This window comes from Balaenoptera acutorostrata, chromosome 13 (assembly GCF_949987535.1).
Source record: "Balaenoptera acutorostrata chromosome 13, mBalAcu1.1, whole genome shotgun sequence".
In the NCBI taxonomy this organism is placed as follows: domain Eukaryota; kingdom Metazoa; phylum Chordata; class Mammalia; order Artiodactyla; family Balaenopteridae; genus Balaenoptera; species Balaenoptera acutorostrata.
The window spans coordinates 55,687,522-55,702,497 of record NC_080076.1 but is presented as its reverse complement, the minus strand read 5'-3'; the positions used below and the strand labels follow the sequence as shown (position 1 = coordinate 55,702,497).

Sequence of the window (14,976 nt, the reverse complement as noted above, 5' to 3'; positions counted from 1 at the left end):
TTAAACCATAACTGGGAAATACCAGCTGGCGTATGTAACTACTTTCACAGGTAAATAACATATGTTAATTATGTTAATATTTTGAGGAAATACACCAGGTTTAACTAACTTTAAATCCTCTTCAGTTTTGTATGTTGTACATGACAAATAGGTAATCAAAATATGTTTATTAAACTAGGGAGCACTGTTCTGTCATCAAATATAAAATATGCCCTATTTTTCAGAAGATTATGATAACATGACAGTTAAGACTCAAAATTTAACTATGGCATCAAGGTAATAAGTCTTTCATCCATTTTCAGTTTTCTGGAACAATAATTCTTTAGATTGGTAATTTCAGCCTGCGATTTGATATTCTTAAGGATGTCTTAAAATTCTCAGCATAAAATAAGTTTTCATTTACTCAGACTTTATGAAGATGTGCTGTATAGCACCTAAAGAAATGGTGTTTTGTTTCAAATGACATTATGGTGTTGGAGTTTCCAAAATGCTGTGAATCGCTGCCTTATGCTACTTTACTTGCTTTGTGTAATGGCTTGCTGTGGTAGTTGTTGGTGTGGTTGCTTTGCACTGTGGTAATGTGGAGCTGAAGAGGAGATCATGGCTGTACCAAGTTCTTATATCACAGGAACTTTCAGTTATGTTACAAAGGTGATGTTTGTGGTGCTGGCTTTGTTGTGTGAATATTTACAGGAAGTTTTAGTTAAGATCTTCCATTGTTCAGAACCCTACATGGCTTAGGTCACCTTCAGTTCACGTTTAAACAGGTCTGTAATACAAATACAAGTTCCTCTAGCGAGGTACAACTGCTTTTCTTTAAAGGAAATCACCTGTTCCTGTTAAAGTACCTTGGTATCTGATTGGTAGTGTGTGCGGCGGTTTGTGTGGCTATGGTAGGGTATGTAGTCTCTCTTTTCTTCCTCTCAGCTGCTCCGGCGCCACAATTAGGCTGACTATTGCTCAGCTACAGCTGCTGGGTGATTATGAACCATCCAGCTCCTGTCTAAACTCAGAGGCAGATTTAGCAAAAGGAGCTAGAGTAACAAGAGGGTGAAAGAGAAGAGCCAGTGCCGCTGCCAGGATCATTTTAACGTGTCTGTGTGCCAAGGAATCGTTGGCTGCAGTAGCGCCACTGTTGTCTTGGAACTAGCAGACTTGATAGCAACACATCCTGGTCTGGGTTAGGTTTACCTGGTGTTACTCTTTAAGATCTTGAAGCTCACTCCAGGAAAGAAAGGGAATCCTGTAATTTCAGAGTACAGGATAATGTACAGTGAGGTTACCGATGGGCTGAGCTATGCCTCTGCTCCCCCCCGCCACCCCCCAACCCGGGACAGCAGTGCCCTTCAGTTTCTCTAATTTGAGTATATATGTGATTTCAGGTTCTCTGAAGTGTATACCATATACTCTGTGCCGTTTTAACCCGTTTCTCTTCGAAGTGCTGCTGCTGTTACTGTTGCTTGGCGGGTGGCAGAGCTGATATGCAGGTTCTTTGGACTCCCTGCTTTTCTTCCAGGAAGTGGAAGACCTTCAAAAGGGATTATTTCTAGAACTAGCTGCGCATGACATATCCCCTGTGACTGCTGGAGTTTTGCAAGTAGGAACCCTAGATTATTTTTCCTTTTGTTCTTTATTCCTGAGGTGTGAGAAGATGGACCCCAGCAAACGCAGATACAGCATCAGCTCTCTATGGCAAGCCCCAGACTGGAAGAGGCCGCAGGCAAATTTTGCTGCCTCTGAAACGTTGCTCAGTGTGCCAAGCAAAGAGCAGCAGCATCTTGTCCTCTCGTTTACCACTACCGTTGGAAAATCTAGACAATTCCTGTTGCTCGTTCTGGCTTTGGAATTTAGTGGTTCAGGATTTGGCTAATTTGGGATGGGAATAGAGAGTATTGGGAGAAGTAGCTCTCAAACTGGTATAACCAGAAGGAAGGAAGAAGTACGGAAGACTGTACACTTGAACATTAACAAGTACACATTGTTATCGTGGCACATACTTAACAAGACAGTGGTGTGTTGACCCCCTTCTCTGTGCTCCCACAGAACGCTGGTATCAAAGCACATTTCTCCTTGCATTCTAATTATTTCTTTCCATGACTGTGATATACTTGACTTAGAACTCATTGTGGCAAGGAACTGTTTTATATGAATCTTTGAGAACAGTCTTTAATAGAATAAATCCTTTTGAGTTGTATTCAGGGATGTGGTTCTGTGTATATTTATGAGTTTGTATATACAGACTTTCTCCCCACACAACATGTTTTTAAGGTATACCTGTAGTAAAATTTTACAAAAGTAGCTTAGTACTTTTTCAGAAGCTGATGTTAAAACAAGTTCTTTAGATCTTTAACCCTCAAAAGTTTTGGTCTAGAAAATGATTTTATAAAACTGTTTAAAAAGTTTAAACTTTAAATGTGAACTTAAAGGTCATTTTGATATTTCTAACATAAACTGGAAACTCTTTGTAGTTGGGGTTATACTAGTTTCTAGTAAGGTTTATTTTAAATAAGTGTTTTTTTACTATTTTAGTGAGTGTTGAAAGCCCAAGATCCTAGATTGTAAAAAAAAAGTACATCTGGGGGACTTCCCTGGTGGTCTAATGGTTAAGACTCCACGCTTCCATTGCAGGGAGTGCAGGTTCGATCTCTAGTCGAAGAACGGGGATCCTGATGCCACGCGGTGCAGCCAAAAATTAAAAAAAAAATTTTTTTTTGGCGGGGGTATCCTATCATGGTATTAGTGACAGTCAGTATTATAATTGTGATAATATTCGTATATTCCAAGGACAAAAAGAAAAAGAAATCCTTGTTTTCTTGATGTAATCTGTGAAAGAATGCATAGGTCATAGGGTATGTCTGCTGAATTATTGGTGGGGGTGGAGGCAGGAAGTACTGGGAGGAAAAGACTGACCACTGAAACCTAAAGATTGTCTGGTTTCAGCCTCTGTTCCTAACAATATATGTAGACCTTAGGTTTTCTTAAACTGATTACAGAGGCTAGTCACTTCTCTAATTTTTTAATGTAACTTTTAGTTTCTTAGCGTTAAGTAGAAATTGCGGTGGGGTGGAGAAAATTGGTGGCTTTTGCTGCATAAGTTAATACTTACAACTGTTTCATGGCAAGTTTATTGATTTTTTTTTGGCTGTGTTGGGTCTTCCTTGCTGTGCGGGCTTTCTGCAGTTGTGGAGAGCGGGGGCCACTCTTTGTTGTGGTGCGCGGGCTTCTCTTGTTGCGGAGCACGGGCTCCAGGCACGCGGGCTTCAGTAGTTGCAGTGTGAGGGCACAGGAGTTGTGGCTCGTGGGCTCTAGAGCGCAGGCTCAGTAGTTACGGCACACGGGCTTAGTTGCTCCGCGGCATGTGGGATCTTCCCGGACCAGGGATCGGACCCATGTTCCCTGCATTGGCAGGCGGATTCTCAACCACTGGCGCCACCAGGGAAGTCCCAAGTTTATTGATTTCTTACATTTGTTCTGATGCAATTAGTATTTTCATATTATGGATACTTTTTAATTAATAGCAGTCAGGCATTTGAAAAGGAGCAGAGAAGGTAACATGGTGTAATAAGGACAAGACTAAAAGGTAGAAGACCATCTGGATTTTAATTCCACTTGTGACAGTGAAGAGCTGTGTGGCCTTGGTCAATTCATTGAACTTCATAGGCCTCAGCTTCACCACTTGAAACGGGGGTACAGTTGGGCCAGATGTTTTCTAATATTCTTTCAGCCTTATTTAAATATGTGGCTCTACTGCAGTTGAAGTTTTTATATTGATAAAATTTTAAGGAAATGTTTTAGAGTCTAGAATTTGAAATACAATTAGATATCAGGTAAATAAAAGTTAGGGTAAAAAACTGACCCACAGACTTGACCCTGGACTTTCTCAGGCAAATAAAGTGTATTCCACTCATTAAGTGGACATTTATTAAACCTGTGGTGCAACAAATATTATGCCAGTTTTGATGTTATAAAAATGATTGCAGCATGACTACTACCTTCTAGGAATTCACAGTTGGGTGGAACTGGCTATAATTATGAGGCTGTTATAAATTTTTTAGATTGATCTTTTTAGTGTGATAATCCATTAGAATACTTCTCTGATTTTTGATGGGTGTTAGGGTGTGATACATCTGAAGCTTTAATAAATCCCTTTGTACTACATAGATTTAGCCTCAAGTAAACTGATTCAATTCTCTAGGCGGGAAGACTTGATGTTTTTCTGGATGTTAGTTCATTACAGATACTTGTGACTCACATACACAGGCTCCACAACACCTATACAGAAGATTTACTATAAGAAAACACATTTGAAAGCAAGGCTTTTAAAAAAACATTTCAGATTTATTTTGCAGTAAAATTAGAAAAGGACTGAATGATTCATTGAAGCACATAGTTGTGATGTCAGTTAACAGGTAGTTATGACGGGATGACAGCTTTGCTGCATTGTATCGGGAAAAGAGTCACTGACATTAAAACATCTTTTTTAATTGACAAAAGCGCAGACTAATTGTTTTGGATATTTTTCTTTAATACATGTAGTTAACGTTTAGAACAAAATAAGCATGGGCATTTGAAAATGGTTAGCTTTTTAAGGTTTGCATAATAGATTTTGTAGAAAGAAAGAGAAGGAAGGAAAAGAAAAGAAACTAAAATTATAAGGTGGAAAATCAGAATATTATTCCCAGAAAAAGTTCTTTTCCGTAAGGTTAGCCTTTTTGGTTAGATTTCTGGGCAGCCCATTGGAGTTTATTTGTAAAAACCTAACATAAAGATACAACAGTGTTTCTGTGGTAAATATGTTCTGATTGATTTTAAGTTTTGTGTTTTTGTGGTTTTTTTTTGTTTTTTGTTTTTTAATTTGCTGAGCTCTTTGAGCAAATGAAATACTTGGTCTACTAAACGCTCTGATTATACAGTGGGTAACCTGTAGCCTTGCCAGTTGTCCTCCCTCCCCACCTTCCCTGCTTTTCACTATTTAAAAATCACTGTTATGAGCTCCATATTAGGATGCTAGGACTCTGAGCTTAATTTAAGGACAGAAGCTTCCCTAGTTCCTCCCACCTGCTTGCTAGGCACTGTGAAACTTGCTTCCTACCCTGACCCAGTGTGAGAAATGGAAACAGGTCAAAAGATTGGGAATGAGAAACAAAAATGAGGAGAGTAGAAGAGGAAAAATGAGAAGTGGATGTAGTATGAAGTTTATAATTTTCTTTTTTGTGTCCTTTTTTCTTTTTCCCACCCATTCACTCCTTCTGTTAGGTATTGGGTAAAGACGGAGGAAAGCCTGTTTTATTTTTTATTTTTAGATTTTATTTATTTATTTTCTTTTAAAAAATTTTTTGGCTGCATCGGGTCTCAGTTGCGGCATGCGGGATCTTTCATTGCGGAGTGGGCTCTTCGTTTTGGCACACGGGCTTCTCTCTAGTTGTGGCGTGTGGGCTTCAGAGCACGTGGGCTCTGTAGTTTGCAGCACACGGGCTCTCTCGTTGAGGCATGCGAGCTCAGTAGTTGTGGTATGGGGACTTAGTTGCCCTGCAGCACGTGGGATCTTAGTTCCCTGACCAGGGATTGAACCCCCGTCCCCTGCATTGGAAGGCGGATTCTTTACCACTGGACCACCAGGGAAGTCCCAAGAAAGCCTGTTTTATGTCAGATGCTTTGCTATACATTCATATACATTTTCACGTTTAAGTTAAATCTTTGAAAAGGCATTCCAGAAACACACAGGAATCATGCATAAGATAGGCTTTTATTACACACAAAGAAACTGAGGATCAGTAAGTATATGTAATTTGCTAAGGTCACATGCCTCGTTGATGTGACTGAATAACTGACAGCAAGACTGTTTCCTATAAGACACCTTCCTTAGGGATAAGGAGCAATGATGGAAAGGGTGATTTTTTATCTTTTTCCTTCTTCCGTAAACTGTACATTTGTATTGGGTTGAGAATTTTCAACACTTCCACTTTTCTTTCTAATGGAATTAGCTTTGTTGTGCATATTTCATGATGGGTGTTGATGTCAACTATTATATGAGCTAAAAAATTGGGTTATTACACTAACTAAACTGTAGCTACAGCCCACATTACAGAGACAGTGTTTGCATGTTCTTCCAATCAAGTTTTTTTCCTATCTAAATTTAATTCATCAGGGAATTCCCTGGCTGTCCAGTGGTTAGGACTCTACGCTTTCACTGCCGAGGGCCCGGGTTCAATCCCTGGTCGGGGAACCAAGATCCCACAAGCCTCCCACAAGCTGTGTGGCGTAGCCAAAAAGAAAAAAATTCATCATAGGAACAAAGGAGCATGCAGAAGTGGGTTATTACTCTAACTCAACTGGAGTAAATGTGGTTCTTTTGTAAGTTTGGGTTTGTAAAGTATACATATAGTCTGTATGTCTATAGTCTGCCTCCCCCCATATATATTTATATACATATATATAGTTTATGCTCAAATCAGTTTTCCTTCTACTGTGCAATATTGCCTTCTTTTCTACTAAGTATAGGATTTATTCCTAGATGAGTTAGTAGAAATAGATGGAAGCTCTGTATTGTCTAAATTGTCCTCCATCATGTTTCAGGTGCATGCTGCAGAAAGAGAGCACACTTTCTGATTTGCTCTGTCAGTAGGATGGTGGTTTCCTGCACCTTGGTACAGACTCACCAACATTCAAAGCTGCATTTCCTTCTTAAGGAAATCCAGTAGAATTCTTCCACATTGGCTTGTTCTTTTATTTATTTATTTAAAATTTTTATTACTTATTTTATTTTTTTGGCTGCGTTGGGTCTTTGTTGCTGCGCGTGGGCTTTTCTCTGGTTGCGGCCAGCAGGGACTCCTCTTTGTTGTGGTGCACAGGCTTCTCATTGTGGTGGCTTCTCTTGTTGCAGAGCACGGGCTCTAGGCACGCGGGCTTCAGTAGTTGTGGCGCGCAGGCTCAGTAGTTGTGGCACACGGGCCTAGTTGCTCTGCGGCATGTGGGATCTTCCCGGACCAGGGCTCGAACCCATGTCCCCCGCATTGGCAGGTGGATTCTTAACCACTGCGCCACCAGGGAAGCCCTGGCTTGTTCCTTTAAATCTTATTGTTCCATGAATTCCTCACTCTCTGCATGAAGAGTCTCATCTAAAGCTTTAAATGAAAATTTTGTTTGCTACTCTTTTGCCACTGTGTCAAGTTCCATTGACAGTGATTTCCTTCACCACCTTAGAAGCCTTTTCTTCTTTGGCTTCCTTTTATTTCTTCCATTGTATCTAAGAATGTACCCTTTGTCCTCTCTTATAAGCTGGAGCATTGTTTTCTATGGGAATACAGCTTGATTTTGTTGCATTATTATCCCACACAGAATATCCGCAGTACAACTCCACACATCACTGCCAACGGTTCCATCACTGCCTGTGTTTACTGAGTCTACATAAGGGTTAGCAGATAGGTTTTAAACTGTTGTGCCAGGGACTCCCCAGTGGTCCAGTGGTGAAGAGTCCACACTCCCACTGCAGGGAGCATGGGTTCCATCCCTGGTTGGGGGAACTAGAATCCTGCATGCCACGCAGCGCAGCCAAAAAATAAATTAAATACCCTGTTGTACCAACTCTGTGAGCTTAGAATGGCTTCCACTAGGTAAGCTCCATGAGGGTAGGGATCTTTATTTTGTTTACTGAAGTTATCCCAAGTATCTAGAACAACAGCACATAGTAGGCACGTATTAAATATTTTTTAAATATGGGCAAGTACAGCAGTTCGCTGGCAATATTTGCTTACCATGGGCATAGGAGAAAGGAGTGTCAGCAGCCAGCTTCTCACTGAAAACTCATGCAGTAAGTAACCTCAAGACTCCTTGGAGTGGCGGGCCCAGTGCTAAACAATGGCATTAATGCTCAGGATGAATTAAGATAAACACTCTACTTGAGTCTGATGAAGAAACTGAGATTCGATTTAGCAGTGACTCGTAAATGTTAAGGTGAAGTAAGAATAAGTGGGTTTCTTTTCTTTATATCATAGTCTCTAACTATATCTTTAACAGCCATGCTTCTTAAAAACTCTGGCACACATTAGTTCCCCTTACACTGATTGAGTCATATGCTTGTATCTGGTTGTAGGTAGAACTGAGACAGATAGTCCTTGACAGGGCAGCTACCTTCCAGTGACAACTTTACACCATAGAAGGGGAGAAGGCATTTTTAGTGGAAAAGTAGCTGTCTCTGCCACAGAAGGGAACAGGAAGTAACGTAGTAGTTGAATGAGTTAGGTATATGGAAATACACTATTTAGTTGTATAAATATGATTAGAATATTTATTTGAAAGGTGTGGGCACAGATGGTATCTTCTTTTTTTTTTTTAATTTATTTTGTTTATTTATTTAATTTTTATTTTTTTGGCTGCCATTGGGTCTTCGTTGCTGCTCGCGGGCTTTCTCTAGTTGCAGCAAGCAGGGGCTACTCTTTGTTGCCGTGCTCAGGCTTCTCATTGTGGTGGCTTCGCTTGTCGTGGAGTACGGGCTCTAGACGTGTGGGCTTCATTAGTTGCAGCACGCAGGCTCAGTAGTTGTGGCTCACGGGCTCTAGAGCACAGGCTCAGTAGTTGTGGCGCACGGGCTTAGTTGCTCCGTGGCATGTGGGATCTTCCCAGACCAGGGCTGGAACCCATGTCCCCTGCATTGGCAGGCGGATTCTTAACCACTGTGCCACCAGGGAAGCCCCCAGATGGTATCTTCTTAATTCGGGCAACAATATTGGTACAGAAGCAAACTAACGGTGATGGTTTAAGATTCTAATGGGCAGTGTACCACCTAAAGGAATGAATTCCCCAGGCTTTTTTATGTGAAAAGTTTGAGAAGCACCCTGGTAAGGAAGGGGGTCAGAGTAGAATGGGGCTTTTATCTAAATACATTTAGATAGCACTTATAGTGATTGAGAAAAGACAGTAATTAGCCATATCAAAGAATTTGGGGGGGAATAGTGGCAGGTGGAAATTATGATGGAGCTAAACCTCCCTTTCCCCAGTCTCACCTCACACTTCCGCTTCTCCCCACCCCCTTAAGCCACTCCTACTGGGGCTTAGTTTTTGTTTTTGATTTTTTTTTAAGTCAGAAGGAGGAACTCGTAATAAAGGTCAAGTAGAAGAGAGAGTCAGGAACCTCTTAGGTTGTCAGAGGATGAATAGGATTTTTAGGATGATTGATGCTTAGAAGAAGGAAAAACTAATGACAACGTAGACAATTCTTCAAGATAATCACAGCCGGAAGTAAGAAAGAAGCCACAGATCCACAACTTCAGAAAGTCGAAATGATAGATCGTAAGAAACAGCTAGCATGTCTTCTTTTTAATCTCCTAACTTCTGTAACAAGAGGATGCTCTTTAATGGAAAAGCTAGGAAAAAAGTGTAAGAAACTAGATAGTAGATAGTAAGAGGGCATCTAGCTTTGACTGATTTCAGGCTTCTAGGTCCAGAATAATTCCATCTGAAGGTTCTGAAAGACATTTCTGATATTCCCAGGACCCCACTGGTAATAGAAAGAAATCATGGTGGACTTCCCTGGTGACACAGTGGTTAAGAATCTGCCTGCCAATGCAGGGGACATGGGTTTGATCCCTGGTCCGGGAAGATCCCACATGCCACAGAGCAGCTAAGCTTGTGCGCCACAACTACTGAGCTGCGCCCTAGAGCCTGCGAGCCACAACTGTTGAGCCCGCATGCTGCAACTACTGAAGCCCGCGCGCCTAGAGCCCGTGCTCTGCAACAAAGAGAAGCCACCGCAATGAGAAGCCCGTGCACCGCAAGGAAGAGTAGCCCCCACTTGCTGCAACTAGAGAAAGCCCGCGGGCAGCAACAAAGACCCAATGCAGCCAAAAAATAAAAACAAAATTTAAAAAAAAGAAAGAAATCATGGAGACAGACATCTCAAAAAAAAGAAAAATGATTAAATGATGCCTTAAAAGGTGAATTTTAATAAATGCAGACGCTGAAAGTTGCCTTTGAATTTGGACAAAATTCTGCAACAGTTTATTAAACAGTTACTATTTATAAACAATTGGAATGTTACAGAGAAGTAATTTTTAACAGTTAGTTGTCCAGCAGTGCTTTCTTGAATTGTTGAACCACCTCTTTGTAGTCTGAGTAAATACTGGCTCTAGATCATCTGTCAGTGGTACTTTCCTGTGTTGGTGAGTGGTCAGACCTGATAAAGCTTAGTTTCCTTCTAACAGCAAGGGTCAGTGATTCCTTTTCCCATTTTTTTTTGGGGGGGGTCTGTTTTATTTTCCCCTTTCTGTAATTAAGTCTTCTAATGGCACTATAGACTTTGCTTTATCTTTTTGATATTCAGAGTCAGGGATATTAACAGGTTTAAAGCTCTTTTTATGTATTTCCGGATTTTTTTCTTTTAAGGAAAATTAAACTGGAGTATGGGATAAGCATGTGTGTTTATCCCATAATATCTGTGAACGTTGTTTTATTTTTGTTAGTTATATATGTGAACAAAGATACCTCAAAGTTATTTTTATTTGCTTTTTCAGTTGAAGTCTACTGTGCATTTTTCTGTGCTTGCTCATAACCATTGCCAATCTTGCTCTTGGGTTGTCTTTTTCTTATAGATTTTTACAGATTCTTCGTGTACAATAGATATTAATCCTTTATGTTGTAAACTTCATATCTCTGCTTGTCTTTATTTTGTTTAATGTTTTTCTTTTATCTTAAGGTATTAGAAATAATTTTCCTTTTGTAACTTCTGAATTTTGTGTTCTAAGAATACTTTCCACAGCTGACAATAATTTTTAAAATTCTATTTATAGGTTTTTGTTTTGTTTTATGTTACAAATAATTTAACTGTTTACTCTGAAACTTATATATGTTGTGAGATAAGGATCCAATTCCTTTTTTCTTTCCTCAGATGATAGAGCTCACTAATGCTGTTTATTAAATCTCTCCTTTTTCCACAGATTCAAAATGCCACATTTAGCATTTACAAATTCTTTTACTCTCAGGCTTGTTTTGGGGCACTCTTTGTTTTCCAGATATTTACTTGTTTATTCCTATGCCAGTACCGCATAGCTTGATGATGAGGATGATCATGATCCCGGTAACAACAGCAGGAGCAGCAGCTAATGCGTATTATTACGTGTGTACCAGTCACAGTGGTGAATACTCTAACCTATTTTACCTGATTCATTTCTCACAAAACCCAGAGTTAGGTATTCTTTTTTCTTTTGAAAATCTGGCTTAAATATTCTGACCGGTAGCCATTTTATTTAATGAAAGGATTTTCTTTCTTTTTTTTCTTTAAATATGGAACACTTCACAAATGTGCCTGTCCTTCCACAAGGGCCATGCTAATCTTCTCTGTATCGTTCAAATTTTGGTTTATGTGCTGCCAAAGCAAGCAATTGAGTTAAGTATTCTCAATATCTTTATTTTTACAGGTGAAGAAATAGGTTTTGAGAAGTTATATTTATTCAAGTTACAAGCTAGGACTGTCACCAACTCTGACTCCAGAGCCTATACTCTTAACCATGAGGTTGTGATTACTAGTGGGACAAATTTCCTCATTTTTCTTTTTTTAAAAATTTCTCAGCTATTATTATGCATTTACTTTTCCATATGAACATTGTGATTTTGATCTAGATAATGTTAATTATTTAGATTTATTTAGGGAAGAATGGACACCTTTATAATAATGGATCTTATTGTCTAAAAATAAATGGTTTGTTTCATTTATTAAGGTTCTTTATATCCCACAGAGTTTTATTTTTTTAATATAGACTCTGAACATTTGTTGTTAAGCTTATTCATAGGTATTATTTCATGTGTGGTTTTAGAAAAACTTGTTATTTGGAAATAATTTCAAAGTTTCAGAAGAGTTGCTAACATTTTGCCACATTTGATTTTGTCATTCCTTTCTTGTATATGTGTGTGGATATCCTCCCCACATCCCCACCTTGAAAGTTAGTTGCAAACATCATTCTCATCACCCTTAATTACTTCAGTGTATATTTTCTAAATCAGGGACATTTTCTTATACACCGACAGTACAGTCAATTGAAGTCAGGAATTTTAACATCACTATAATACAGTTATCTGATAGACAATTGTTGTAGGTTGAATTGTGTTCCCCCAAAAGTTCTAATCCCCAGTATCATGAATGTGACCTTATTTGGAAATAGGGTCTTTGCAGATGTAATCAAGTTAAAATGAAGTCATACTGAATTAGGGTGGGCCCTTATCCAGTATGACTGGTGTACTGATAAGAAGAGGAAAATGCCATGTGACGATAGAGGCAGAGATTGGAGTGATGCAGCTGCAAGCCAAGGAGTCCCAAGGATTGCCAGCCACAACCAGAAGTTAGGAGGCAAGAAAGATTCTATCCAGAGTTTCAGAGGGAGCATGGTCCTGCTGGCACCTTGATTTTGGACTTCCAGCCTCCATTACTATGAGAGAATATATTTCTGTTGTTTTAAGCCTTTTAAAAAAATTTATTTATTTTTTATAAATTTATTCATTTATTTATTTATTTTTGGCCACATTGGGTCTTTGTTGCTGCGTGCGGGCTTTCCCTGGTGGCGGTGAGCGGAGGCTACTCTTTGTTGCGGTGCGCCGGCTTCTCATTGTGGTGGCTTCTCTTGTTGCAGAGCACGGGCTCTAGGCGTGCGGGCTAAAGTAGTTGTGGCACGTGGGCTTAGTAGTTGTGGCTCGCGGGCTCTAGAGCACAGGCTCAGTAGTTGTGGCGCACGGGCTTAGTTGCTCTGTGGCATGTGGGATCTTCCCGGACCAGGGCTCGAACCCATGTCCCCTGCATTGGCAGGCGGATTCTTAACCACTGAGCCACCAGGGAAGCCAATATTTACTTATTTTTTAAACAGCAGCCCATAGGAGTTAATGTCGCAGTCCATAATCAAAATTTTTCTAGTTGTCCTAATAGTGTCCTTTATAACAAAAATCCAGAATGTAACCCACTGCATTTAGTTATGTCTCTTTAGTCTCCTTTAATCTGAATAGTTAGTTCTTCAGCCTTTATCTTTCATGGTGTTGATATTTTTGAAAAATCAGAATGCTTGTTTTGTACAGGGTACCTCATTGAGGATTTGTCTGTGCTTCCTCGTGATTAGATTTAGATTATGAATTAGGGCAGGAATACTACTGATATATCAAGGGTATTGTGTCGTTCCTAGTGTAGCCCATCAGGAGGCACACCTTGTTAGTCCGTCCCATTATTAGCAATATTAATTCTGCTTAGGTAAGGTGATATCTGTCACGTTTCTCCACTGTAAAGTTAACATTTTTCTCTTTTTCATTAATAAGTGATATGTGGGAAAATAGTTTTAGACTCCATGAATGAGTCTTGCCTGAATTGATTATTGAAATGATGGCTGCAAAGTAATACTTTTATGTGTAATTCCTTCTACGTTTATTAGTTGGGATTCTGAAAGAAAATCTTCCCTTCTCCCTCATTTATTTATATCAGAGTGATTTTTGGATCTTCTTTTTAGTCAACAGGTTATAATCTATTAGTGTCATTCATTTTGATGCTCAAATTCATCCTATATTTAGCCAGCCAGAGCCTCTTCAAGATGGTTCCTGTACACTTTTGATGTATCCACATCATGTTTTGAGTAGTACTTAATTTTCTTGGTGTAAGATGTCCCAGGCTCTGGAACTGAGCAAAGGGCTTGTGTGTCTGCAGTGCAGAAAGCCAAACTCTGACAGCAGGAGTTTGTAGCAAAGTAAGGATTTGTTACAGGGTGCCATGCAAGGGAGTGGGAGACAAGCCTCAGGTCCGCTCCAACTTGGCCTTTGAGTTAGGGATATTCTTAAAGGGGAAGAGCAAAGAGGCTGGGATTAACCATGGTCTTGTGACATTTCTCAGTCATAGTTTTGGGAGTCAGGATGTTTCTGGTTTATGATTCTCCCAGTCAGGTGGTCCATGGCTCGGGGATCTGTTAGCTCATCTTGCCCTGGAGAAATGACCTGAGTTTGTATATTACTGATGATATCTACAACAGCAGTTTTAGGCATCTGATTCTGGTTGATTAGTGTTCAGTTAGCACCGCATTGAGGTCAGAGGGGACAAGAAAGCGGATAAAGTTTTGGATAGAGATATTAACCATAAACTTGGTAATGGAACTTGGTTTTAGGGGGATTTGGTTTCAGTCCCCACTCCTGTTTTAACTTTCCCCAAATCTTTTGAGGGAATGGGGCGACAGCTGCTCTGGCTACTTCTTGCTGAAATGGTGTATTCTTGCCTCAGTTTGGGGAATGGAAGTGTTGTATACCAACTTTCAAAACACTCGGTCAAATAGATCATAGGTCACCATGAAACAATACTTATTCACTTAACAAAGTGACAGTAAAAGATTTCAAAAGCAAATATAGAGAGTTAGAACAAATTATTTAAAAGGTGAAGTTAGCAGCTCAGTATTCCCCACAAAAAAAATTGTTCTCTTAACAAAGAAAACATATTCAAGTTTTGTACCATGTTACCTTTAATCTTAAAATTCATTGACTCAATTAAATTCATTCTGATCTTAATCCTGACCACACATTGAATTCCTTTTTTTTTTTTTTTTAATTTTAATTTTTGGCTGCATTGGGTCTTTGTTGCTGCATGCAGGCTTTCTCTGGTTGTGGTGAGTGGGAGCTACTCTTCGTTGTGGTGTGCGGGCTTCTCATTGTGGTGGCTTCTCTTGTTGCGGTGCGTGGGCTTCAGTAGTTGCAGCACACAGGCTCAGTAGTTGCAGCACATGGGCCCTAGAGCACGCGGGCTTCAGTAGTTGCAGCACGTGGGCTCAGTAGTTGTGGCACACTGCTTAGTTGCTCCGCGGCATGTGGGGTATTCCCAGACGATGGATCAAACCCGTGTCCCCTGCATTGGCAGGCAGGTTCTTAACCACTTTGCCACCAGGGAAGTCCCATAGAATTCGTTTCTATGGATTCTTTATTTTCGCTTGCAAATCTTCTACAACTTTCTATATCCATATGAATTTGTCCCCT

At 39.9% G+C, this 14,976-nt stretch overlaps 1 protein-coding gene and 1 pseudogene across 4 annotated transcripts in view; one reads left to right on the top strand and one right to left on the bottom strand.

The window, feature by feature from the left end:
- The window catches only part of YES1 (YES proto-oncogene 1, Src family tyrosine kinase), a 77,791-nt gene that overhangs the window by 3,749 nt on the left and 59,066 nt on the right, over window positions 1–14,976 (top strand). The window lies entirely within an intron of this gene.
- LOC114239075 (U6 spliceosomal RNA) lies at window positions 11,272–11,371 on the bottom strand (annotated as a pseudogene).